Here is a 26,632-nt window from a genome sequence, read left to right on the forward strand (position 1 = left end):
CTGGGCACTCCAGGGCAGCTGTGGCTGTGGGAACAAACAGCACATCTGGACAGTCCAAGAGAACTGGCCCTCAACCTCTGAACTCCTCTGGACTTAGCCAGCTTGTTAGTCTGGGAAACTTTTGTCTGAGATGTGGGTTGTATCTGATCAGGTTGTCAGAGGTCATATGGCACAGAGGCTCAGATTGCCAGACATGCTGCCATTTACACCTCCCACACTGTCTAATGTGCACGGAGTATCTGCACTTATAGGGCAATTTAGTGCTCTCCAGTGGTGACAAAGCAGATAGTAGAGCAATTTAGTCTTGTCCTGTGTATGAAAAGGTTGGTTCCCTTGAGTTTGAGTTTGTGTTCCTGAATGCTTTTACATATCATACTAAGCATGCTAGTTAGCACCCTGAAAGTGCAACATCAATTAAGGACTAAATATATGTGTACTTCTGCCAACCTAGAACCATAATGCAATCCAAATTAATATAGCTAATAAACAGTGCCCTCCAAAAGCATGGTAATTGTAGAGAGACATTTTTTTTGTTTTAAAAAATATACTTAAGGCATTTTGATTTGAGATCAAAAGATGCATATGAGATAAAAGCAAAGACAATCAGCTTTTATGTCAGGGTATTTACGTGCCTTATGTATGCTTTACCGTTTTATAGAAGCAGCTGTTTTTGTGTTGAGTTGGATGACTGACGGGTGTTAATTGCTGCTCAGGTGTTTCCTTTCACATGGATTGGTCACACATAAAAGATGCATGCATGATTGGATTTAAATCAGGTGATTGACTTGGCCAGTCCAAGACTTTCCACTTTTACCCATTGATGAATGCTTTTGTCTGCGTAGGCTGTGTGTTTGGGGTCAATGTCTTGCTGCAGAATAAAGCAATGAGGCTGGATGAATTTCTTTGTACACAGCCTGACAAAATCTGTCTGTACACTTCCAAATTAATCCTACTGCTACCATGCTCTGTTACATTGTCAATAAAGCCAGAGCCTGTTCCAGAAGCAGGTATACATGCCTAAGCTATGACACTACTTCCTCCATATTTCACCGTTCAAGTGCTACAGTGTACCCTGGATTATGGGCCGTTCCTTTCTCCACACTTTTGGCTTTCCATTGCTTTAGTATACGTTTATTTTGGTCTCGCCTGTCCATAAAACTTTGTTCCAGAACTCTTCTGGCTCATCTGTATTTTTTGGTGAATTCTGTTCTGGCCTTTTGATTCCTGCTACTGGTGAGAGGTTTACGTCTTGCTGTAAATCCACTTGCAAAGTCTCCTGCAAATGGTGGCTTCTGATTTTTTCACCCCTGCCCTCTGGAGACTGCTGCTGATGTCACTGATCGTTGTTATAGGATTTTTCTTTACAGCTCTTTGGGTTCATCTGTCATCATCTGCAGTTGTCCTTGGCCGACCTGCATGCCGTTTATTTCTGAGTCCAGCAGTGGTTTCTTTTTCAAGGCTTTCCGAACTGCTGTACCTGACATGCCTAGCTTCTGTGATATCCTTCTTAATGAATCATTACATATCAGCTGGATTTCAGAACCATAGTTAGTTCTGTGGTCTTAATGATCATGTATTCCCCTGACTTCAAATGCAATCTCCATAGATAAAAAACAAAAGATAAAAACAAGACCAGACACTCACTGCTAATCCGTGAAAAAGGTAACATCTGAGGAACAATTTACACCTGTCAGTTCACTTAATTTTGCACAGCTGAAAATGGGGAACTCAACACAAAAACAGCTGGTACTGTAAAATGGTAAAATAGGCATGTATATACGCATGTAAACACCATGAAATTAAAGCAGATTTTACTTTTGTTCCATAGTCATCTTTTGATCTCAAATCCAAATGCTTTAAGCAGTGTAGCACAGTGGGTAAGGAACTGGGCTTGTAACCGAAAGGTCGCAGGTTCGATTCCCGGGTAAGGACACTGCCGTTGTACCCTTGAGCAAGGTACTTAACCGAAATTGCTTCAGTATATATCCAGCTGTATAAATGGATACAATGTAAAAGTTGTGTAAGTCGCTCTGGATAAGAGCGTCTGCTAAATGCCTGTAATGTAATGTAATGCATACAGCCAAACATTTTCCACTGTACCATTACCATACTTTTGGAGAGCATTATATATAAAACCAGAAAGCGTTCTATCAAATTTCCTAAAATGCTGCAATTCTGAAGTACACAGCTCTGAGCTAAAAAACAGAACTACATGGTAAAATGTTCAGTGTAAAATCAGCTCTTACATATGGTCCCTATTGGACTCATATGTGTTCTGTTAAAGTCAAATTAACGCTGAACACTTTACTGTGCAACCAGTCAGTGCGAGCGGTTCCTAATTTCTTGTTTCAGAAATAGTTGAAATGGTTCACGTGTTGTGAAGTTGCTGGGAGCAGTTGAATATACTTTTTTTGCAGAGCTGGTGCAGATGCCTGATTGCCCATTGTGAGTGACTAATGCAAAATGAGGGAGCAGCCCAGCCAACAGAGTCCTTCCTTTTCAGTGTGAGGCGAGGGACTAGCATGCACCAGCATCCTAGCCGCGGTTGGCTCTGGCATGGTTAGGGCTCAGTTCTGGCCATGGAGTGTGTCACACTGCATCAGTGACTAGTGTTCTATCTGGGCACACCACCAAAGCGCTGCTGTTAATGATGCTCCTGAGATAGGACAGGGCCGGAGACAAGGAACGTTAATCCTCTGATAATGGCCCCTGCAGCCAGCACCTCTCCCCTCTCAGCCTAACTGTGTACAAACACATTGGTCACTCACCTCAGCCTCTCCTCGGGGCTGGCTAGCTGGACGCAGGCTGTGTAACTTAGAGTAATGCAGCTTCATTTACCTTCTAGAACAAATTTGTTCACAAGTTAGTGAACAAATTCATCCCTCGTTACTCAGTAATCAGATCATAGTCTAACAGGTGTTTTCTACAGCCATAAATGACCTCCCTACGGTTCCGTGGTTAAAAAAAAAAAAAAAAAAAAAATCTGTTTGAATAATTTTACCTCAATTAATGGTTTGATTTCTCTCATATTTTGAGTGTAAGATTAAGATAAAAAACAACAAAGGCATTTTTCGCAGTTTTTTTCGTTCCAATAATGCTGGAGGGTACTGTATATCTGTGAATGTGTGCATACTTGTGCATATGTGAATGTGAGTGTGTGTGCATGTGTGTTTACATGCATGTTATGTGAGCAGGTGTGTGATTACATGCCAGTTATGTGTGTGTTTTCATGCATTTTATGTGTGTCTAGTGTGTGTTGACTGGAACCAGGTTCTATGATCAGATGAGGAAAATGACAGCTTTCTGGCAAAACATCTGATGTTTGTTTTGAGTAATACTCCACTTTCCTCCCATAGTCCAAAGACATGCAGGTTAGGTTAATTGGAGGGTCTAAATTGCCCATAGGTATGAGCGTGTGAGTGAGTGGTGTGTGTGCCCTGCGATCGACTGGTGAACTGTCCAGGGTGTATTATAGAGAATGTATAGAGAATGGATGGATGGGTGGATGTTTGGAGTAAAAATAGGAATGGTCATGTAGAAAAGAACCTGATGCCCACTGTGAAGTATGGTGGTGAATCTGTGATGTTGTGGGCAATGTTCCCTCTAATTTTTCATGTATCTGGGCATACACACAAGCTCCCTGAGCAAACTGAGGACTACTGTGAGCAACATTAGATATGCACGCTTTATTTTTAAATAAGTAATTTGGTCCACTTAAAAAAAGACAAAAATCTGAAAAATGGGATGTGTAGATGTTATACAGTATGTGAGAGTCCTGCTTTGGCCATGGGAAGAGTCCTGCTTTGCCTGGCTGAGGGTCCTGTTCTGGAAGATATGAGACATATACACCTTTCAGACATAACATTTTGCTTACATTAAAAGCTGTTAATATTAACATATTAATATATATGACTAGCATTTTGTGTACTGATATGTCTGTGCTCTCATCTACTATCAGGGTATGCCAGGGTGCATTTTTAATACTGCACATAGTCTCATTCTGCACTATCTCATTGATTGAGTTCACAAATTCAAAGGCATAGTTTTTGCTTCGCCAGCTTTCTGGTATACTCACATACTTTGCCATGTGATCGTGGATTTGTTGAACTGACAGAATTGATGCATTCATTTTGATGGCAAGTAAAATATTGTCAATGAGAACTTTAACTTGTTCAGGGTCCGATTTTGTTTTGTGTGACAGCTCGTTCCTTTTCTCTCGCTCTTTTGCGCTCTCCCGCAATAATGTACCAATCCCCTGTCCCATCTTGAGTCTTCGTACAGTTTCGACAGCTTTTAAATGACTTTTATGCTGAACGTGACGCTTGAGATAGTCCAGCTTCCATTCAGTCCACATTTTTCCCTCTGAAAACTCACTTGCTACTTTGGCATCGCTGCATGTTTTGCAGAGTAGACCTTTCTCACTTGAAAAAGAAAAAATCTCACCCAATTTCACCGCTTTTTCTTCAATTTGCACATACTCCGACAGCCATTCCATCTTAAAAGAACTGCATTTCTTTTTTTACTGTGGCTTGCTGAGTGGATGTGTCGCTGCCTGTTCGTTTCGCCATGATGCGGGGTTTGTATTAGCATCTATTAACCTGCTAGCTAACCTGCACGGCGCATATAGGCAGGGCCCAGACGCAAGCACCGTCAATGCCATGATTGGCTTCGTACCGTAAGTGAACCATATCGTATCATTGGCTGGACACCTGTCACTCACTGAGTGAGAAACAAAAAAACAATATTATTGGGCGAATTAATTAGATTAGATTAGGTCTAATATTAGATATGAATTAATACGTTATGTTGATGTTGTTTATGCGCTGGATAGATTTTCTTGTGCGCTGAGAATGTGCGGGCAGTGCGCGATTGCGCACGCGCGCAGCTTAGAGGGAACATTGGTTGTGGGCCTGTTTTCTTTCAGTGGTCCTGGGAACCCTATTAGGATACATGGTATCATGGACTCCATCAAATACCATGATATATTAGATCAAAATCTATCTACCTCTGCCAAGTGGCTAAAACGGAGTGATAGCTGGATCTTCCAGCAGGTAGCATGGTCCAAAGTATTACCTCAATATCCTAAAAAACATTTTTTTTTTTTAATGGTTCAGTGACCACAGAATCAAGCTTTTGAATCAAGCATTGCCATCCCAGTCCCCTGACCTAAACCCCATTCAAAATCTGTGCAATGTGCTGAAGAGGAGAGTCCACAAGCAATGTCCTAGGACTCTGGAGGAGGAATGAATGGAGGAATGGTCTCAGATCCCTATTCCTACAGTTCTTTCACTTAGACTCTGTGGTGTTATCTTGGAAAAGAGAGGGTTCACAAAGTACCCAAAGCAGGGGATCCAATAATTCTGACAAACATGTTTTTCAGAATAAAAATAATTTTGTGTCAAAGATTTTTTTTTCTGAGCAATAGTATCACAATAAAACTATATAATATTCTCATATTGCTAAAAATATATAAAGTGAATGTTATCCACCAATTTTTGCTCAGAGTAATTGAGGATGCCAGTAATTCTGGAGGGCACTGTATAGAAACATCCAGTGCACACACATGCACACATAGGCATATGCACAAATGTAGGCAGTGTGTAAAATGTGAAAGTAGATGAGGCCATTACCACAACACATTACGTGTTTTAACACACTTTTACATCACTCATGTTTCAATGCAACTGGGAAGAAGAAACGGAGATCATTACAGTTACATTTCAATCAGATTTTTTAAATTTCACATTAGTAATAACTATCACCAACACCCGTTAAATATTTTTGATCCACTCAGGTAAACAGATATCAGCTTGAGTGTGCCCGTGGACAGACCACCGGACAACCTTCCCTTAACATTTGGCACATTCTTTACATCTTGAGGCTCCTGCAGCCAAATAAAATCCCTCGCTCCCCCTCTTTCTTAAAAAAAGGGAAAAAGAACAGGAGGTCAATAGACACCTGCAGCACAGTGAACGATGGGCCTGTAACCGCAGGGTTGGTTACTGGGGTTGGGAGTCAAGAGCTTGCAGACAATGGCGGAGGACAATAAAGAAGAAAAAGGACCGAGCAATCTGAAGATGCTGGCAGAGGGGAGTGCCTGGCATCTGGCTAGCAGCTTTTGCGAGAGGTCACGGGAGTTCATTAAGAGACGGACGGGAGACAGCTTTCTTTGTTAGCGATCCTTCTGCCAATACAGAGAAGAGGAGTGTGGCAGTGGAGATAATTCAGCCGTTCTTTACCTCCGCAAATTGCTACCCTGACCCTCATTTTCACAGATAACGCACGGGAGGTTCTGTGCATTATACACTGACATCGAATTCGGGGAACTGCAATTAGTCCAAAGAAGAGGCAGATGATTGGTTCTCTGAATTTTCCCAGCATTCCTTCATCAATGGCTCCAAAAAAAAAGATGGCTGATCAGCTGCATTAATAGAGAAACTGCAGTGATTTTGCAGTTTGGTTAGTCTGGGTTGTACTTAAGATTTGTGTCTATCCATTGTTGTGAAAGTGCCTATATTTGTCTAATTATTAATATGGCAATACATTTAAAAGACCGGATGAAATAGAAAATATCCTCATTTATATATATATATATATATATATATATATATATATCGCAATTACTATATCCTTAATTAACAGAAACCTTAAAGTAAATGCAAAGTTGACTTACATTTACTGTTTATTGATGTTGTACTTTCACGTAGCTAACAAGCTTGCTTAGCAAGGCAGATGATTTATGGTGTGGGACATAAAATTTGCATTCTAAAGAAAGAGGAAAATGTTTGATAAGGAACGGGTTGTGTTTGCTATAATTAATGTCGGATTCATTGTCAATTCCGTCAAAATAAGCCCAAATAAATAACCTCCAGAGATCTAATTCCACTTTTCGTAGCACAAAGCAAAGCTTGTCAAATAATTTACTTTAGTGAGTCTTTATAGTGGGGAATTAAACTGCATGATTCATCCAAATATTTATACTGTAGTACAGGGTGAACTTGTTGCCGTTCTTCACTGCCTGTGTTTATCCTGCAAAATGCATTCCTCTTTTAAAGCTGAAACAGTGCGTCATTCAAGTCACTCAAATGAGTGTAAGCAAGTATTTGCAAGCAAAGATGACGGACAGAAATAATGACATTCAACAGGTTAAAAAGGGGTGCTCAATGAACCAGGATTGTTCTATGAGAAATAACAACTTTGATAAATACTATTTTTTGTGCACATAGTATCTAGCTTTCACGGAACTGCCCTGCCCACCGACCAGCTTTGTACTTCTTGCAGTCTAATAAAAACTTTGCCTGGAGAGTATGTATTGATTTCTTCTTTTAACTAATTTCAAGCTCCAATTTGGGGTGCATTTAAAATGGTAACTGTGAAATGCTGCTGTTGATTTTTTGCCGGCAACTGCCCTGGGTGCCATTTAATTCAATACTGCATTGTTGTGAAAATAAACTAAATTGATTGGCTGCCATTGTTTGGCTCACTAACAAACCCAGTGAGTCATCCACAGAGAGTATTATCAAAGCCGAGGGAAGGGTAAAATGCCAACTTCTCTGTGGTGGCTTGGCTGTTGTTTGGGCCTAAAGGTAGCTCTGAAAGTGGGGCATGGCTCTGAAATACAATCTGCTGCTGTGAGTTACCGCCATGATATTCTCAGTGAAAGTCAGCCTGCTATCCAGGACTTCATCGAGATTTTGTGTGTAGTCCGAAAGGGAGAAGGGGGAGGAGACAGATCCCCCAAGACCAGCGCTGCAAGACCAGTCGTTGTTGTAGTGCAGTGTAGTGCAGCGGTAAAGACCATTATGGAAGTAATAATAGGCCTGTATGGCCATATGTCTCAATATGTTATCTGTTTGGAGAAACTGTATAGCCAGGCTAAAGGTATATATGTAGATAGGGAGCTAGTTTGAATATGATCTGTGTCTGTTCAGGTAGAGTAGCCTATCTATTTATAACTAATAAATTAATTTTGTTTTTCGTTGTCATGGAAGAGCCATTTAAAGAAGTTTTGTTGAATACAGTTGCGGAAGCTATAGAATTCATACAGTAGCATATAATAGCACACAAAAAATACTACTCCAGAGAATGAGAATATGTATTTGTGCAAACAAACATGTAGCTGAAATCATACAGTACATTGTGATGAATAGTAGATCGGACTAACTTGCCAGTAAAATGTTTAACACAGAAAATTGTATCGTTGTCTCTCGTTGCTAACTGACTAGATTTCACATTAAAGTACCTACACCGAACCAGTTGAGCAACATGGCGACTCTTCAGCGGTTCAACAGATTGTCTTAGGCCTTATTCCATCTGCTAAACCAATATTTGTTGTCCAATATTTTTTCTTAAAAGGCCCCCGTGGAGAGCTGTGAGAACCCAGCTGCTTGATAGCGGAGCTGTGCGCTCTGGGGGAAGCAGCTCCGGCACCTTGTCCTGAACTCTGAAAGACAGCTTGTCCTCTGAGTGGGAAGCCCAAGGTGCGCTTAGAATAATCCAATCAATAAATGTGAGGTGTGAAGTCATTGTGGGAGCTATTAAGAATGTAATGAGCAGATGTGGATGTGGTGACCTTGGGGCCCCATCAAATCTCACTCCCCAACTCCTGGCATGTATTTTCTGTTCTGTTCTGTTGCAGTTTATACAACACTAAGCAAGCTAGTCACTGCCTGAGTATATTAGGTTGGAGTGTGGAGGTATTCTTTTAGGCTTTTAAAAACATTTTTAGTATTTGTAAAAACCCACAATAATCAGTATTTTAATTGGCTGTAGTGCAGGGATACTCATGTATTGCCATTGAGTAGACGTAAAGGTTTTAGTACACATAGAACATCAGATAGGTATCATATGTACTTTGTAAGATTTTTGCTGTGTACCGTTGGTTGCCATTTTTCACATGGGTCACAAAGTGACTGGGATATCTGACCAATCAGTGACAATCAATCAATCATCTTAAGGTAACAAAGAAAACCAGCGGTACTATTGGCCAGAAGTGCCAGATTTGAGTACGTAGGCAGTAGTATGAACTAGTGTTGCCTTAAGGAATGCCTTTACTAGAAAAGTAGCAGAATAACCATCTTTGAGAAATGATACACTACCATCATTTGTGAGTACCGATACTTTTGGAATAGTATTGCCTGATGCTGCGTTTTGTATGAGATGAGGGGGTGTGTGACCGAGACAGTGCGTGTGCGTGCTCTGCGTTCAGTCCCTCTTCATGCACAGCGGGCGTTCCGTGTGCGCGGTGTTTACGAAACAGAACACACACACACACACACGCCGCGCAGGATTCCCAGAAGGCAGACTATAGACAGACAGAGAAGGACGGCTGCCAGTGATCGTGCCGCCGGCTTGGTGATGAAGCAGATGCAGCTACCATAGTGGAAATATGGCATTATTTTGCTTATAGAGCCAACAATGATGGCAAGCCCACCCATACCTCAAAGCCCATATGCAAATGATGCTTTAAACCAGTACAAAGGGAGGAAACACTTCAAACTTGGCACAGCTTCTCGCCGATAAGAGTTCAAAGACCGACAGGTTAGCAAATAGGATAGCTAATTAGATGGGCTATAGGGTTTGATAGAATAGCAGGACCCTGATATAATTAAGGAAGTGGGCAGTCTGGTTTTTGATCTGGCTGTCCTCCATTCAGCACACTTCCCAGGTGCACAGGCAATTGGTCTGGCATTTGTGAAGGTAATGTAAAAAAAAAAAAGGCGGGTTATGCTGTATGAAAAACAGCCTAATGAAAAAATCCAGGCGAAAATCAAATCAGAAAAATAACAATGCAAAAATCCGGGTGAAAATTTGGTTTTAGTTCCAAACATTGATAATGCTCTTATGATAAAGCTTACTGCTTTTCATCGCATAATCAGCAGCTTGTTTGTGCTTTCTCCCCATTTTTTATTGTTATCAGTTCTTTGATTGTAATTACCATAGTGAACACATTGATAAGTTCAAGCACGCACTTTAAAGCATATTTAATTAGTGATGCATGGGCGGCATGGTCCATCTATTATTACAAGACCACAAGATCAAGACGCAGTACACAGTAGATTACACTATAATACAAAGCAGCGCATATTCTGATTAGGACTGAATGTCACATGGTTTTCGCGGTTTCGCGAGCTGAGGTATGACAGCCAGAGGGGGGACCTGTATGAGTGCCTGCTCTCCCTGGCATGTGCAGTAGAGTGGGAGAGGCAGTTCACTTACAGAATGCATAAATAAGTAGTGGAACTCTAACAAGGTCTATTTTGAGTCTAATGCCACACAATAACCATAATCCCAATCCTCTGATGGAGGACCTCGGCTTTTCATTCCGTTGAGTGGTGTCTGTGAGGGAAATAGCGAGGGGACTTCTGAATAGCCTTTATTAACCAAATCCCCATCCCCCCCAAGGGGAGGAAATAGTGGGGCTTGGTGCACTGTGGGCCATACTAATGTAGCCAGAGAAGGGCAGCATGATGGACCAATAGACCGATTGACACAAAGCCCAAATTACCATGTCCCGCTGAGCCCGTTCACTTACTGGACAATTTCAATTTGTGACTGTGTCATCTTTATTTATTTTTTTATTTTGGGTGTCTTATCTTTATTTTTTTTTTATTTCTGGTGACTTGTTCAATTTATGTATTTATATATTTATTTGCAAGCGGGCCCTCTGGGTAAGCCCGAGACACTGATAGCTCTTGGGGCCTCAGCACCTGCAACAAACCCCTTCTGATAAAGCTCTCTGTTTCCTTATCAGTAACGGCCAGGAAGCTAAACCGTTTTTGTCCAATAATTGACAATTCATCTGTGCTCAAAATTTCAATTTCGTTAAGACTGGTGCCTTCAGAAAACGCTCGTTTCATTGGCGGTTTTCAGTCGCTCTCTGCTTTCAGTGTTCTCCTTGTCATTCCTGTGTTCTGCCTGTTGCATATGCTCATGGATATAAGGTGAAGTGTAATAGCATGGCAATTGAAAGTTGCAATGTCACTGTGGACCATGACCTTGAGAGGCTTACCCAAAAAGGCCAAATTATAGGTTTTCATAAAAGTTCTAACACGTGTTTTCTGCTTTTAAGCTGTGAAGAGCCAATATTGCAAAAATAAGATGAATATAGAAATTCTCTGTCTGTTGAAATTGCGTCTTTACCACTGGTGTGGGAATCACGTGCTCATTGAAAGAGACTTGTCTACAAAAGCAGAGACATATTTGGGTATGCAATATGTTTTTGATACTCAGCCTATACTCACGCATAACAGACTGTAGCATATGCGAGTTGAAAAGTGCTTCATTTCATCAACCTTCTGCAGCGGGTAGATTGATTAACCAATAGGCATGCATTTTGAAAGTTAATTAGAAACTTTAGTTTGCTTTTCTTTAAAGACTTTTGATCAAAAGTCAGTTTGCAAAATGCTGAATGTTGTAGAAGCAATCATGCACTTACAAAAATGTTCAAATTATTATCAATATTTTATGCCTGAAAGTGCATACCTATTCTGTAAAATTACAGTTAATTGATGCTCATCACTGTATACTGAATATGGATTGACGACCTGCACTTTTGAACACATATGAATGCCTTTTAGGACATTGAAATATTCAAATACATTGATTTTTTAAAGACACGGCAGCTGAAACATCAGTTAGCAAAGTGAGAATGTCATAATCGTTGCTGTATTTCTCTGTATGCATCTGAATAATGACAAAAATCAAATGAAAGCATAGGGATGGATGTTCTGCAATGGTTCTGAGCTGATTGATTACTTCCAGTCAAACAGGGACATACACTACATGACCATGGTTTGGGCTAGGCCCCTCAGTTCCAGTGAAGGCAAATTTTAATGCTACAGCATACAATCACATTCTAGACAATTCTGTGCTTCCCCAACAGTTTGGGGAAGGTCCTTTCCTGTTTTAGCATGACAGTGCCCCTGGGCACACAGTGAGGTCCAAATAGAAATGGTTTTTTCGAGAACGGTGTGGAAGAACTTGACTGGCCTGCACAGTGCCCTCACCTCAACTCCATCCAACACCTTTGGGACCAATGGGAAAGTCAACTGCGAGCCAGGCCTTGTCGCCCAATCAGTGCCCGTCCTCACTAAGGCTCCTCTGGTTGAACAGAAGCAAATCCCTGCAGCGATGTTGCAACATCTAGTATAAAGCCTTCCCAGAAGAACGGGGGCTGTTACAATATAGCAGCAAAGGATGGACCAACTCCATATTAATGCCCATAATTTTGAGATGAGATTGGTTGTCAGGTGTTCACATACTTTTGGCCATGTAGTGTATGAGAGATATGAGCACTTACACACCATCAGCATTCAAACGGCTGTCTGTGTGTGCTCAGAATGCTAACATAGGGCTAAATGAGATCAGTACAATGAATGAGAAGCATTCAAATGCTGGCACTGAACAAGAGAGATGGATTTACAAATGAAATGAAATCTGCCGTAAACTAATTCAGAGTAGAATGTCCTGTAGTTTACAAAAGAATAGAGTACAATCCCTGGAAGAAGAAAAAAATAGGAAATTGACATAACCTTTTCTAATATACTATGGACAGTTTTACACTGTTGTGTGATTTAAAAATGTCAGACATTGTGCTTGAATAAGGCTGACCCATTTATTGTTCTGAACCCAAAACATTTTTGTGCTTGTTGTGGAGGATTGTAACCTGATCTAACAGCATCCCACTGGCCTACCTATTAGAAGAACATGCACAAAGTCACCAGTGAATGATGGATGCCAGTTTGATTCCATCACACAGGGATACAAACTTGTGTTTTAGTTGTTATCCCTGAAGGCACTCAAACAGCACTACCATATGACTAATATTATACAACAGAATTGTGTCATTCATAAAAACACAATTTCTTGGCATAAATACATGGAGTGTGAATGAAAGAAAGTGAATATTGAGGAAATGTTCACATACACACGCACACGCACCCGTTCACACACACACACACACACACACACACACACACACACACACACACACACATACACACACACACACAGCATGTTCTGCGCAATGCACATGGCTCTTATAAGGAATGAGAATAGGTTATTTGATTGGTAATTTTAAAATGCAGCTGCACCACATCCACTGATAATATATTCAGTATAATCCAGCCCTGTTTCCAGGTGCACCACGCAGTTTGTGCAGTGCACTCCTTGCCTCCGGTCCAGGAAATACCAACACTCACAAGCCACGCCCCGCCATTGACTGTGCCCATGCCCTGTGGAAGCTACCTTATTGTTTATTTTTATGTTTGGAGAGGCGCACTTCTGAGTGCAGTTCAGTTTTTATTTTCTCCTGACAACTTAATAGCAAAGCAGATGACAGAGGAGGTCTATCATTTTTTTGATGGACAACACAAAATGTAAAAGTAGTTACTGTTTTAAGATGTCAAGTGTCAACGAACACACTGCCGAACTGTAGAGTCAGGGACATCGGACGCAGTTGCAGTGATTGTCTGAGTGTCCTACCATCCTCTTCATCAATTGCCCAACACTTTCAGTATCAGTCAGTTTCAGCTGAACACAGACACAGGACGGGCTGAACAAACATTTGAACAAAAACCACAACTGACGGAAGTTCAATATGTTCGATCCTCACACAAACCTGAGAGTCCCTTCTGGACTCAAGATTGCGAAAACTGAGGTTGACTGACAAGATCGGTTGGGTTGAATGAAGAGAATGTTTCCTCATTTGGACTTTTGCTCCGATGCAAGGCCAGGGGGTGGCGTTAATTCGTTCAGTTACTTTGTTTACCTAGCTCTTTGTCTGGCTGTCTGTAGAGGGCAGGGATAAGGTCTGTGCAGGTGAATCCTAGCTTGAATCTGCATCTTAAATCTAAAACGAGCAGCCCAGTAATAACTCTGGTCTTTCTCATGGAGAAACCTGGGCTATGGGATTGTGTTGACTTCGTGTTGCTGCTAACCCAGTTTCCTCAGGACAGTTTTTGTTTAGTTTTTTCAGGTTACAAGGCTTTTGGCTGGGCCCCGTGTCCCTTTCGGATAAAGCGCCTGATTGGATCAGAGTTAGATTACAACAGAGAGATTCCTGGAAAGAAAAGGAGACCTTTACCAATAACTTGGGTAATCTCGTCACAAGAAATTTCCGGTTATTATCTTTATTCCTGACCAGGGCCATGCAGAGAACTTTTGAGGGGCAGATGCTCAATGAATGGTGTGTGTGCCCTGTGATAGATTGGCGGCCTGTCCAGGGTGTGTTCCTGCCTCTCTCTGGGATAGGCTCCAGCTCCTCCCGCAACCCTGCCCAGGATAAGCGGGTATAGGTAATGGATAGATGGATGGACTTCCTGTAGCCAGCAGGACTGGGGACCGCACAAACAACACCCAGTGATATTTGATCAATTCACAACCTGAGAAAACATTTTCACATTGTTTTGGAACTAACTTGCAAGGTGTATTGTTTTGGCATCTCACATTTACCATGACTCAAAAATAATCAAACTTTCAATAAAGATGCTGTAGCTGGCTAGGAAACAGGGACCTAGCATGCTTTCAGCTGGAAAAGGCAGTTACTGAAATGACTTGGAAGCTATTTCTTTCTTTTATTATATTCTGCTTGTCCTTTTTGACACTGCATCCATTTTTTTCCTGAATGGGATACTTTCTGACAATTTATGTAACAGCGATACTTCCTTTATTTTACTTATTTTACTTTTAAGCATGTATATGTTTCATCAGTGGATCAACCGCGTCTTTTCTCCTCCAGAAAAGAACATTTGAGAACTATTTTAGATTGCAGCCTGCTGCAATTGTGTTGTATTTATGTTTTTTTTGGAGGAAACGTGACACCCACAGCACAGGATTCTTCTAGCAAGATCAAAAGAAAGATGCTGCTTTGAGCTGCAGCAGCATGCTCTATGCTTCCCTGGCAAAATGATGTAATCGATAGCAATACCTCCACTGATTAAACACATTAAACACAAAAAAGTCAGTGTAGCTATCCCATATGGCTTACTCTGCTTTAATTATACTGCGTTTCAGCTGCTCCTGCCCTATTCCTTTAACTAAGCAGCTTGTGTCTTGTTCCTTTGACCCAACTGCTCATATCCTGCTGTTATGTACTATATAAAAAGGGACTATTTTGATGTGATCCACTGCGTTGAGTTGAGCATGCATACATGGGTCTAATGTGGTGTGCTTTCATACAATGATGTTCCCTTGTTCATTAAGTAAAAGGTACAGCCCTTGCACACCTTTGCACAGAGTCTGGATTTCTATGCATCCATTTAGGAACTGAAAGCATAAATTCAGACAGAAATGTTATTTTTAAAATCCACATTTTTATATTGTTGTTCCTTGGACACTGAAGATTAAATTTCATGCAAGACAAAGACATTACTAAGCTGTGGAAATTTTTTTGTGAAATTCTACAGGTGAGAAAAGTTGGACGACCAGTCATAACCATACCTGTCAAATGATGTCACACAATGAAGAACACCTAACACTAGTTCAGTCTGAAGAATACTGGCAAAATGGGTGAACGAATGATGAGACACACAGCTATGGTGCTGCAGACTCCCACACCTCATACATGATTTGATTAATATAGTGATTAATATGAGGTGGTGAACTTCCGAAAGTTCCTGTTGCCTTGCCAAAATAGGATGTATATATGTATAATATATCCAATATTTCCTCTTTTTTTATTGAAACTATAATCAAGAGGTCATTGTCGCCGCTAAATAAGCTTGGTGAATCGAAGGAGAAGACGAAAATTAGCATCAGACCTGGTAAGCAAGGTTCCAGTGCGTTAAAATCCAGCTGTTATTTATTTTTATTTTTTTGGATTTTCACATTGCACTGGTTTATTTGTAAGCCTGTTGCATTTATTGTTTATTAAGGTTGAATGTTAAGGTTTGAATGACAAATGCAGCAATTGGTGACGATAGTGAAAATTACTTGGGAGTACTTAGTTTCACCAGAGGGGAATAGAAGCTGACTTTCTTTGGGGAAAATAAAGAAGAGGGATGTTTCAACGGGAGTAGCACTGAAAGGTGCTCATCACCACGGAGAGTCAGAAGTAGCTAGCTAATGACATAAGGGGGAAAAATTTTTGAAAACAAAAATGGCTGGATGCATAGGGAAAATAGATAGGTTTGATTACTCTGTAGAGGATTGGACTGCATATGTTGAGAGACTGGAACAGTATTGCCTAGCTAATGAAATGAAGGATAACAAGGACGTGGAAGAGGTCTAAAGCCTAATGGGGGTGAAAGTGTACAATTTACTGTGCAGTCTTGTGGCACCTACAAAGCCAGCAGAACGTTTGATTAAATTGTGCAAGTGCTACGGAGAAATTTGAATCCAAAGCCACAGGTAATTGCCTAATGTTTCTGCTTTCATAAACGCAATCATCAAAAGAACGAGAGCGTATCAGATTACATTGCTTAGGAGGCAGGCAGAGGACTGCAAGTTTGGGCTGAATCTATTGGATTTGCTAAGGCATGGGCTTGTGTGCGGGTTAATAAATGAAAATACGTGGAAATGGCTATTGACTGTGAGAGAGTTACCTTTAACTCGGGCCATTGAGATTGCTGTTTGGTTGATTTACAGTGGAGAATGGCAGCAGAATGTGCAGTTCATACGCTAGAGGGGAGGCATGAAAAGTCTCCCCGTTGCTTTCCCTACAGAAAGAAGTCCCACAACCCATCTGAGTATTAGTACCAAGTGTAAACAAGTGTCACAAGCCTGGACACGTAGAGAAAGTGTGCAAGGCTCAAACTTGAATGAGAAAACGTTTAATCAGTGTAAAAAGAGACCAGCAAATGTAAATAAAGTTCATGAGTCGGACATCATCTCATTTTACTGAGGTCTTAGCTTGCCTTGATGTCTTTTCACTAAAAGAGGTTGACAGAAAAAATGCTTTCTGTAATGCCTGAGGCAGAAGGGATACCATTTAAGATGGATCTGGAGACACTGGGTCTTCCTTTGTCAGTTATTTCTCACAATAATTACAATGAACATTTCTCACATTTAAAGCTGCAGCCTGCCTCAGTAAAATATTAAAGATTCACATGGGTGAAAAGATTTCTCCTTTGGGAACAATTATACATGCAGTAAAGTATAATGAACAAGCACATCTGTTGCCCCTACATATAAGAAAACATCTGAACATCAACACTACCAAGGGCTTGTTTCATTCCAGTTCACTTACTTTTTGGTGTTACTTCATCACCAGCGATAAGGAAGAAAGCAATTGTCCAGGTTCTAGAGGGAATCCCTGGCACACAGTGCTACCTTGATGAAATCTGTGTCACAGGAGCTGATAATCATCAACACCTTGCAAACCTAGAAAGGATTCTCACCAAGTTGACTGACTTTGGGCTGAGCAAACGGAAAGATATATGATATACTTTTTTTAAATTGAATCCCGTGGGGTAAATTTTCCTCTGCATTTGACCCATCCTAGTTACTTAGGAGCAGTGGGCAGCCACAGTGCAGCGCCCGGGGACCAACTCCAGTTCTGAGGCCAGTGCCTTAGTCAAGGGCAACTGCAGGAGCGCACCTAACATGCATGTCTTTGAGAAACAAGTGAGAGGAGTACTGTTGCCACAGGATCAACAAACATGGACTCCACAAATGTAAAGACAAAACTGAGATGGTCCTGAAAGTGACCAGGCCACAGAATGCATGTGTATTTTTCCTTGTCCTGGTGAACTATTATCCCAAATTTCTCATTAACATTACGTAACCCACTCCACCCCCTCAACCGTTTACTTCTACATGAAAACAAATGACGATAGCCCAAGGATTGAGACTGTCAGACGTGGAAATTTCAGGGGTCAGAAAGTAGAAGTCCTGCCATGTGTTTCTTCCACCCATTACCTCAGCCAGCTGATTTCACTAATTAGTTCTATCCCTTGGCTGAAGAATTGTGCTAATCAGTAAATCCAGCTAATTGGAACAAAATCCCGTGGAGAACTTTTTCTTTCTTAACCTGCATTTTCCACCTCTGGCAACCATGACATTTAACTCCAGCACAGTCCTTCATCACACCAGACAATGTGCTCACTCACTACAACCCTGACTTGCTGCTCAGTCTCTCTTGTGATGCCTTGCCATATGGCATCAGAGCAGTGTAGTCCCTCAAGATGGCTGATGGTAGGGAGCGGCTCATTGCATTGACATCCAGATCCTAAATTACAGCTGAATGTAACTATGCTTAAATTGACAGAGAGGTAAATCATTTGTTCTGGGGGATTGACCTATTGAATGAAATGTTCAATACATTTGACTGTTACCTTACTGATCTTACATAATGATCAGCAGCCTCTTTGTTCACTTTCAAAAGTGTCCGAGCCATAAAAGCAGCCCAATTGCAGCGATGGGTTTTCACACACTCAAATACAAAGGCACTGAATAACATGGTGATGCTGATGGACTAACATGGCTGCTGAAATGACGATGAAAATGGATTCAAATGACAGATGGAGCCATTGCCATCACAAGCAGTGAAATCTGACAAGAAACAGGTTGTGACCTCATTTTGTCTATGGTCTTTGACCTGATGGTCAAGTGCTGACTGACTAAAGGTCGGCTCGCTGCTTCCTGCATACTCATCTCGAGGCGATCGGCTGTCCGTGAGCCAGGGTTGTGTTGTGGGACGTGAGGGATGTCTTTCCCCCTAAGCCACCTTCCAAGGTGCTGGACGTGCTAAACAAAGGATGGTAATGATGAAGATTCTCAGCTGCAGGCTATGTCTGATTGCCTGGCGTGGATCTCCAGTTGTAAGATACGGCCAAGATATGCAGTGGATGTTACAGACTCAGAGACACACCTCTTACACATGAGTGTGGCCCACCACTCCATAGCAACCTGTGCATATTGATTTTGTATTTGATTGCCTATTTGATTACCTTTCCTTGGTAAAATGTATTTAGTCATGGTTGACACCCACTCAAGTGGCCGCAGGTCTTCTGTATAGAAACTGCAACCTCCACAAAGACCATTGACCATCTCCATAACCCAGCTGCTCAAGCCCAGTACATTTAACCCAGCAGCATGTACCCTGTTCCTTTAACCCAATTGCTTGTTACCTGTTCATTTAACCCAACTGCTCCTACCCTGTTGCTTTAACCCAGCAGCATGTTCCCTGTTCCTTTAACCCAACTGCTCCTACCCTGTACCTTTACTCCAGCAGCTTGTGTCGTCTTCCTTTAACGGAGATCCCCCTCATCCTCATTCCTTTACCTAAGATGGCTGTCCCTTTGAGGGCTCAGACTGTGCCTCTGCACACTGCTTCAGCAAAGGCACCTTTGCCAGGTCTGTGCGGCTGCCCGCAGGTATGTCTCCTGCCATCCATCTCCCCCAGACCTGACACTAACGATGACAGTCAGCAGAAGCAGGCCCAGCATCCTCTTCCTCTTCCTCTGGTGATAAACACTTTTTTTGCTCTTAGCACCAGTGCATTCAGCCCAGCAGAAATATGCTCCTTTCCCCTTTATGATCCTTTATGCGTAAGAGTAAGATGGCTCTCAGTTATGAACCTTTTATTCATGGAGCTATATGGCAGATACTGCGGCCATTCTCTGCTGATTTTGTGAAAGAATGCAGTTGCCTACTTACACACACTTGGGGCCATAGTTTCTAAGGATTTTCAGGGCATTTATGGACGTGGACGAGACAATTAGCATTTTTTTCATATTTGCTAAGGTGCCACACCAGAGGTTTGGGCTGATAAAATGAGAGAAATGTGGCATTCCCAAAAAAATTGTATGTTTGGGTTAATGCATATGCATTTTAGGATGTTCTGATGTTAGAATGCAAAAATATGGGAGGAGAGAATGGAAATGTATGCATATTACCTATGTGGGAGATAAGATCCCTTGAGTTCCAGGTTCTTTCTGAGGAGTCGTGAATTCCAACTTGTGAAACCAAGAGGAAGCCGTTCCAAAGTTCAACAGAATCTATTATGGATCCACAATAAACAATCTGAGCGGAATCGTAGACATGGATCCCCCCTCTGTGCAACAGTGCTGTGCAACCCGTCCCCCCAAATTTCACTCTTTTATACATTCAAGGATAAGGGCGTGTTCTTTTGCCGTTCTGACTGAAAGTGCATGCGCAGATGGCTAGTTACTTTTGACCTACTTTAAGAGTCAGCTATAGTGCGTCATAAGGCCACTGTTTTAGAGACAGCAGCTGATAATCGCGCCGTGTTTACATAACAATCTGTCACATGCACAACAATCTTGGGGTGCGCTGACTCCCTCCACGTTCTACAACGCTTGCTTTGCGTAACAAGGAATCTCTTATAAAAACAGGTGATTGGATCAATAACTAAATATATTTAAATAGAATTAGATGTTTAAATCAATACACATTCCTTAGCACATACTGTATTTGGATTTTCGATGCCTGCAAGAGGTGTTGTGATGTGTCTTCAGGTGTCAGTATTTTATTTCGCCTCTTGAATAGCTGTTTTTGTCAGGTCTTATCTAACTGGCGAAAGAACATTACCCACCAGTGACGTATGCCCTTGAGTGAGGAGAGATTCTCAGGCCAGGCCTGACACTTGATCAGAATAAAACGCCTGGCCTAAAAAATGCTATATAAAAGAATATATTAGATCAATATATTCCCTCAACACCTGCTACAGGTGATTTATCATGGCTGATGGCCATTGCGGCAAAGGTAATTGCATCTGTTTTTTTAATGTCTGCAAAAAAAAAAAAAAAAAAAAAACCCGGTGTTAACTTCTTTCCAGCATAAGATTAATATGGCCATTCATAAGAGGCAACCTCTTCGGTGTGTTAGAGTAGGGGAGAGTCCACATAAATAACAGTTTTGGATTTTGCTCATTTATTCATAAAATATTTAGCCTAGCACTGTGAAATTTTACTTCAGACAGCTTTGACATGTCTGCAGTCTGGTCATTAACAATTTCAATTACATTCATAACTTAATCAAGTCGTATACAATAGCAAACCAAGGTCGGTATGACTATATCAGAGGTGCGGAATAATTGTAGCAGTAAATAAAAACGCCCTATGATGTGCGTACGCAGGTTTGTTCTGCACATACTAATATCAATACATATTTGTCCATAATGCTCAATGCTTGAGGACTGAGACTGTCTCTGGTGACAGGTGTGAGGCTCCACATGGCTGCACATTAAGCATACTATCCAGGAAGTCTTTGCAGAAACTGTAAAGCTGGCAAGCGCTCTTACCCTGCCAAGTCCTGGAGGTTTGGCCTGGAGTCAACGGATGTCCTTAACTTTGGATTCACAATTACTGTCTGTGTGGTTTTTCTTCACAAACACAGCCCGGTGTGCTCAGTGAAACCAAAGTTGCTAAACTGTTTGCCAAGTAGGAAGCTGACACTTACAGTAAATCTATTTGTTAGCTCCTGAGAATGCTACGCTACCCAGAGCTTTGACACGTGTGTGTGTGTGTGTGTGTGTGTTATGTGAGATGGATAGAAAACATCTAATACCTGCGGATGCTTTCAAAACCTGTTACTGGTTTTCGGTGAAAAAGGTTAGTACTTTGATTTAAGTCTTGTTTTCACATTGTTTCTTTTATCAATTTGATAAGAAGATTTATTTTCCCTGCCATTGCCAGTGGTTTTTCACGTTTTAGAGCTGGGGTCCCCAGTCTTATCCTAATCAAGATGTTTAGCAAAGACTCTTGTGGTTGATCAGGTGTGTGGCAGGTGCAGCGGTTGTACTACCTACATTATTACACTCCACAGTGGCAGGTTCAGTGGTTGTACTTCCTGTGTAATTACACTTTACAGTTACAGGTTCAGTGGTTGTACTACCTGTGTAATTACACTTTACAGTTGCAGGTTCAGTGGTTATACTACCTACATTATTGCACTCCACAGTTACAGGTTCAGTGGTTGTACTACCTGTGTAATTACACTTTACAGTTACAGGTTCAGTGGTTGTACTACCTGTGTAATTACACTTTACAGCTACAGGTTCAGTGGTTGTACTTCCTTCATTATTACACTGTACAGAAGCATTAGCTTTTGATGAGGATTTCCTGTTGTTTTTCTTAAATAAATCTGCAACTAGATTTCAAAAAGAGAAGGGTCCTCAGGAGGGCCCAGGTGATGTTAAATGGATTATAAATTAGAGCTGACACACACATGCCTTTCAGTGCCCATGACTGCACAAGGGCATTGGAATCGTGTTTCCATCACGCAGCCAGAGCCTTTGCTGCAGGTTAGCCTGCCAAGATGGAGGACGGCCGGCCAGGGCCCAACAGAGCCCATTCAATCATCCCAGACTGGAGGACAGCAGCAGACACGCAAAGACACAACCTCTGAGTCTGACCGACATTAAAATTCATAGCCGGCTGCAGTCAGCACGCGTCCGAGGGCCCCCGAACACAACCTGTGCCACTGCTCGCGTTCCTGTTCCAGTGTCACACAAAACTGTCCTTCCCATGTTCCTGTTCCAGCATCACAGAAAACTGTCCTTCCCATGTTCCTGTTCCAGCATCATAGAAAACTGTCCTTCCCATGTTCCTGTTCCAGCATCACAGAAAACTGTCCTTCCCATGTTCCTGTTCCAGCATCACAGAAAACTGTCCTTCCCATGTTCCTGTTCCAGCGTCACAGAAAACTGTCCTTCCCATGTTCCTGTTCCAGCATCACAGAAAACTGTCCTTCCCATGTTCCTGTTCCAGCATCACAGAAAACTGTCCTTCCCACAAAGGGATATATTTGAAATGAGAGAACACAATCCAGCATAATAATGAGTCCTATGAACAAAATTACAAAAACTTTTTTGTGTTATTATTTTTCGAAGGAACTGAGATTATATGTATATTACTTAGGTTACGTAAATGCATATTACTCTATGGATGCAAGCTATGGTCAGTGAACAGAAATATAATGTGAAAATATGGTTCATATGATGTTAGATTCATTATTTTTTTGTATTTGATTCCTAAAATTCTAAAACTTTCACTTTCACTACCATTCACAGTGCTAGACATTTCCACACTGTGGAGTGTTTTGCCTCTCACCATTTTAAGCACACATAAAGCATTAGCCAAACCCATGAATCTGTCACCTGATCATTGTGGCCAAAAAGTTCATAAAATCATTTTTAAAAAGCCAGAATGAAGTTTGCGGGTGATCACCAGGACGAAGACCTAGCCTTTTAGTGTCTTCTCTGGTCAGATGAATCAAAAATTGAACTGTTTGGCCCTAATGATCAGAGCTATGTATGGAGGAAAAAGCATGCGGCTTTTCATCCGAAGAACACCATACCAACTGTGAAGGATGGGAGTGGCAGCATCATGTTGTCGGGGTGTTTTGCTGGAGAAGGGACTGGTGCACTTCAGAAAATAGATGGCATCATGAGGAAGGAGGATTATCTAGAAATACTGAAGCAACATCTGAAAACAGCTAGAAAGTTAAAACTTGGTCGCAACTGGGACTTCCATCAGGACAATTATCTTAAGCATACCTCCAAAGTTGTAACAAAATGGCTTAAAGACAACAAAGTGAAACTATTGGAGTGGCCATCACAAAGCCCTGACCTGGATCCCATAGAAAATCTGTGGACTGAACTGAAAAAGCTTGTCTGAGCAAGGAAGCCCACAAACCTGACTGAGTTGTACCAGTTCTGTCAGGAGGAATGGGCAAAAATTCCAGCAAAGTATTGTGAGAAGCTTGTGGAAGGCTACCCCAAGCGTTTGATTCAAGTTAAGCAATTAAAGTGATAATCCCCCTAACAAAGACGTGTGTGTACATGTGTTTGTAGCATGTGTGTGCAGTGTGTATGTAGTTTGTGTGTGAGTGTGCAAGTGTGTTCTCTGTATGCTGTGTGTGCAGTGTGTGTATGCAGTGTGTTTGTAGCTTGTGTGAGTGTTTGCGTGTGTTTCTGTGTTTGTGCATGAAGTGTGGTAGAAGTTGAGAGAGTTCTGTTGTAGAAGCGGAAGGTTTTGACAAGGTTCCAGAGCTCAGCTGTCATCTTGCTGTGCTTCCCCCGGATCAGTTCATGGTTTTGCTTTCCAGTTTTAGATTTAGCTTAGCGATATTTTTAAATAGCTGTGTGGTTCAGCCTGACCTGATTACCTCCACAGGAAGTGAGGACACGGCTGTCAGTGTGCCACTGAGCAGCAGGGGGCGGGCGGGTGCAAAGCCACTACTTCTGTGCCAGATACGGGACTCCACTTCCCTGAGAAGTATCAGTCATCTCGTGTTTATAAATATCTTTTCAGGGAATGTAGCTAGGCTGTTGATGCCATTGTATTTTTTATTTTGCCCATAGGTATGAGTGTGTGAGTGAATGGTATGTGTGCCCTGCGATAGTTTGGCGGCCTGTCCAGGGTGTATTCCTGCCTCTCGCTCAACGCACACTGGGATAGGCTCCAGCACCCTCTGCGACCCTGCCCAAGATAAGTGGGTATAGATAATGAATGAATGAACGAATGAACGAACGAACGAACAGATATTTGTATGTCATTTGACTTTGGTGAAGCACAGTTTGAGAAGGAAAAAAATTAAACTCTCTTCAAATTCAGTTTAGTACTCACGTACTGCAGGTAATTTCAATGAATAATTGCTGTGTATTCAAAGAGGCGCTGTACTTGTTTGTGAGTTCTGAAACAGCAATGCTGTCTCCATTGTTGGTATGGAATGACTCCCCTCAGCAAACACAATGCTCCACTATGCCTTGTTTTTGCTACTCATTGTTCCCCACCTACTGGCCCACTTCTGTGTTTAAAAGTTGTCAATAGTATATAAATCAATGAAAGGAGAAAGGGTGCACGCTACAATTTTTCGAGCACTTGCATAGTAAGCAGCAGCATTTTTGCCTTCTTCAGGCTGCATTAAACATAAAGTTAACCCTGAAACGCAGGTCAGGCTATTATTGTAGCACATGGACACAATGTAAACAGCTAAAGATGAGCTTTTACACCATTAAATTAAATTACTAACATCACTGAAAGATCTGTTTACCTCACTAGCATGGTACACACACACACACACACACATACTTCTCTAAACAAAAAAATGCAGCTGTTTTAGTATATGTTTTAATATAAATTGTATTTTCTCATAGCATCCAAACATGCTTATGCCTCTGCCTTGTCTGGAATATACTAACAGAACATCCTTTGTTGATCTTTCTGCTTTTGTGTTGGAAATAGTATCTCAAAAAACTTTTTTTTTCTTCTTCTGAATACACTATGTAGAGCATAGACCATGTGACAGCGACATGTTCTGCCAAAACTACTGCCATTTGGGGTGTTTGTTTTTAAAATTAATTTAGCCAGAATTAAGTGTCTTAAGTAAGAATATACATGACTGAGATTGTGTATTAAAAATATTGAAATTGTGTATATGGTGTTTCTACATAATTTACCATTGTTTTGTCAGTGTTCTAATTTAGATTATTTTGATAAAGCATGTTGAGCATCTGATTGTTTTCAAATATTCTTCTATGCAGAACTAGCTCTGTTTTATCATGAGCAGGCCAGTCCTAAGGAGACCTCTACCACAAAATTTGGGAAAGTCATTATACCGTATGTACGCAGTGTTAAGCATGTAGACCCCGCTGCCCTCTTCCTCCGCAACCTCATCACTTTTTTAATGCAGGTGGGCCCACGCAGGCCTACCTGACAAACCGCCACCGCCGAATGCAATTACTGATCATATTTATGCACTGGCTGCCCCACTGATAGAGTTATTGGTGCGGGGCTGGGAGAGTGGCCCTGATGGGTCGACGGTTGGTGGAGGAAGTTGAGGATGCGCTACCAAACCCAGGGCACGATAACAGAGAACGGCGTTGATGTCTGGTCTGTGGTAGAGGTCTCCAGTAGGATGGAGTGTAGCACAGTGGGTAAGGAACTGGACTTGTAACCGAAAGGTCGCAGGTTCGATTCCCGGGTAGGACACTGCCGTTGTACCCTTGAGCAAGGTACTTAACCGAAATTGCTTCAGTATATATATCCAGCTGTATAAATGGATATAATGTAAAATGCTATGTAAAGTTGTGTAAGTCGCTCTGGATAAGAGTGTCTGCTAAATGCCTGTAATGTAATAATAATGTAATGGTTTAAAGATTCACATCTTTATCGCTTACACTGGAGGCCCGTGTTTGATGTTTAGATCCCTCAACGATCGCTTCAATTACTTTAAGGTTGTACGCGTAGTTGGTGTATTAAAATGTAGGTTGCTTCGCTTAGAAAATAAATAACAATAATAAGAGTAACCTGATTTCCACACACATTTCTGACTCATAACACTGATCAGTGTAACAGAATAATAACAGAGGGCAGCATACGGATTATCCAGGCGGGCAGCGTTGAGTAATCACTGTGGAGTCTATTTCAGTCACCGCTCAAGAGGGCTGTCAGCTTGTTAGCTACTGCCCCTCGCGTGTACGTTCACCATATTAGGATGGTTGCTGTAGCTACCTCGGTCTCGCTGAATAAAAACAAGCAATAAAACGACAACAAAACAAAAAACAACCACGTGAAAAACAATGCGTGATTGCTCAGTTGGGTCTCAGGAGTCACGTGCTGACGTGAATATTGTATGATTAGAACTAATGTTGATTGCACATTAAAGTACTATTAAAGTGTGATGTACTTGCTCTCTGGGGAAGGGTGACGGGTTCCTTTGGTGT

General features: G+C 41.6%; 1 protein-coding gene across 3 annotated transcripts in view; it reads left to right on the plus strand.

Moving 5' to 3' along the window:
• The window catches only part of slc12a5a (solute carrier family 12 member 5a), a 180,772-nt gene that overhangs the window by 97,239 nt on the left and 56,901 nt on the right, over positions 1–26,632 (plus strand). The gene's annotated exons all lie outside the window — the stretch shown is intronic.

The sequence above is a fragment of the Anguilla anguilla genome, chromosome 13, assembly GCF_013347855.1.
Source record: "Anguilla anguilla isolate fAngAng1 chromosome 13, fAngAng1.pri, whole genome shotgun sequence".
NCBI classification, from domain to species: domain Eukaryota; kingdom Metazoa; phylum Chordata; class Actinopteri; order Anguilliformes; family Anguillidae; genus Anguilla; species Anguilla anguilla.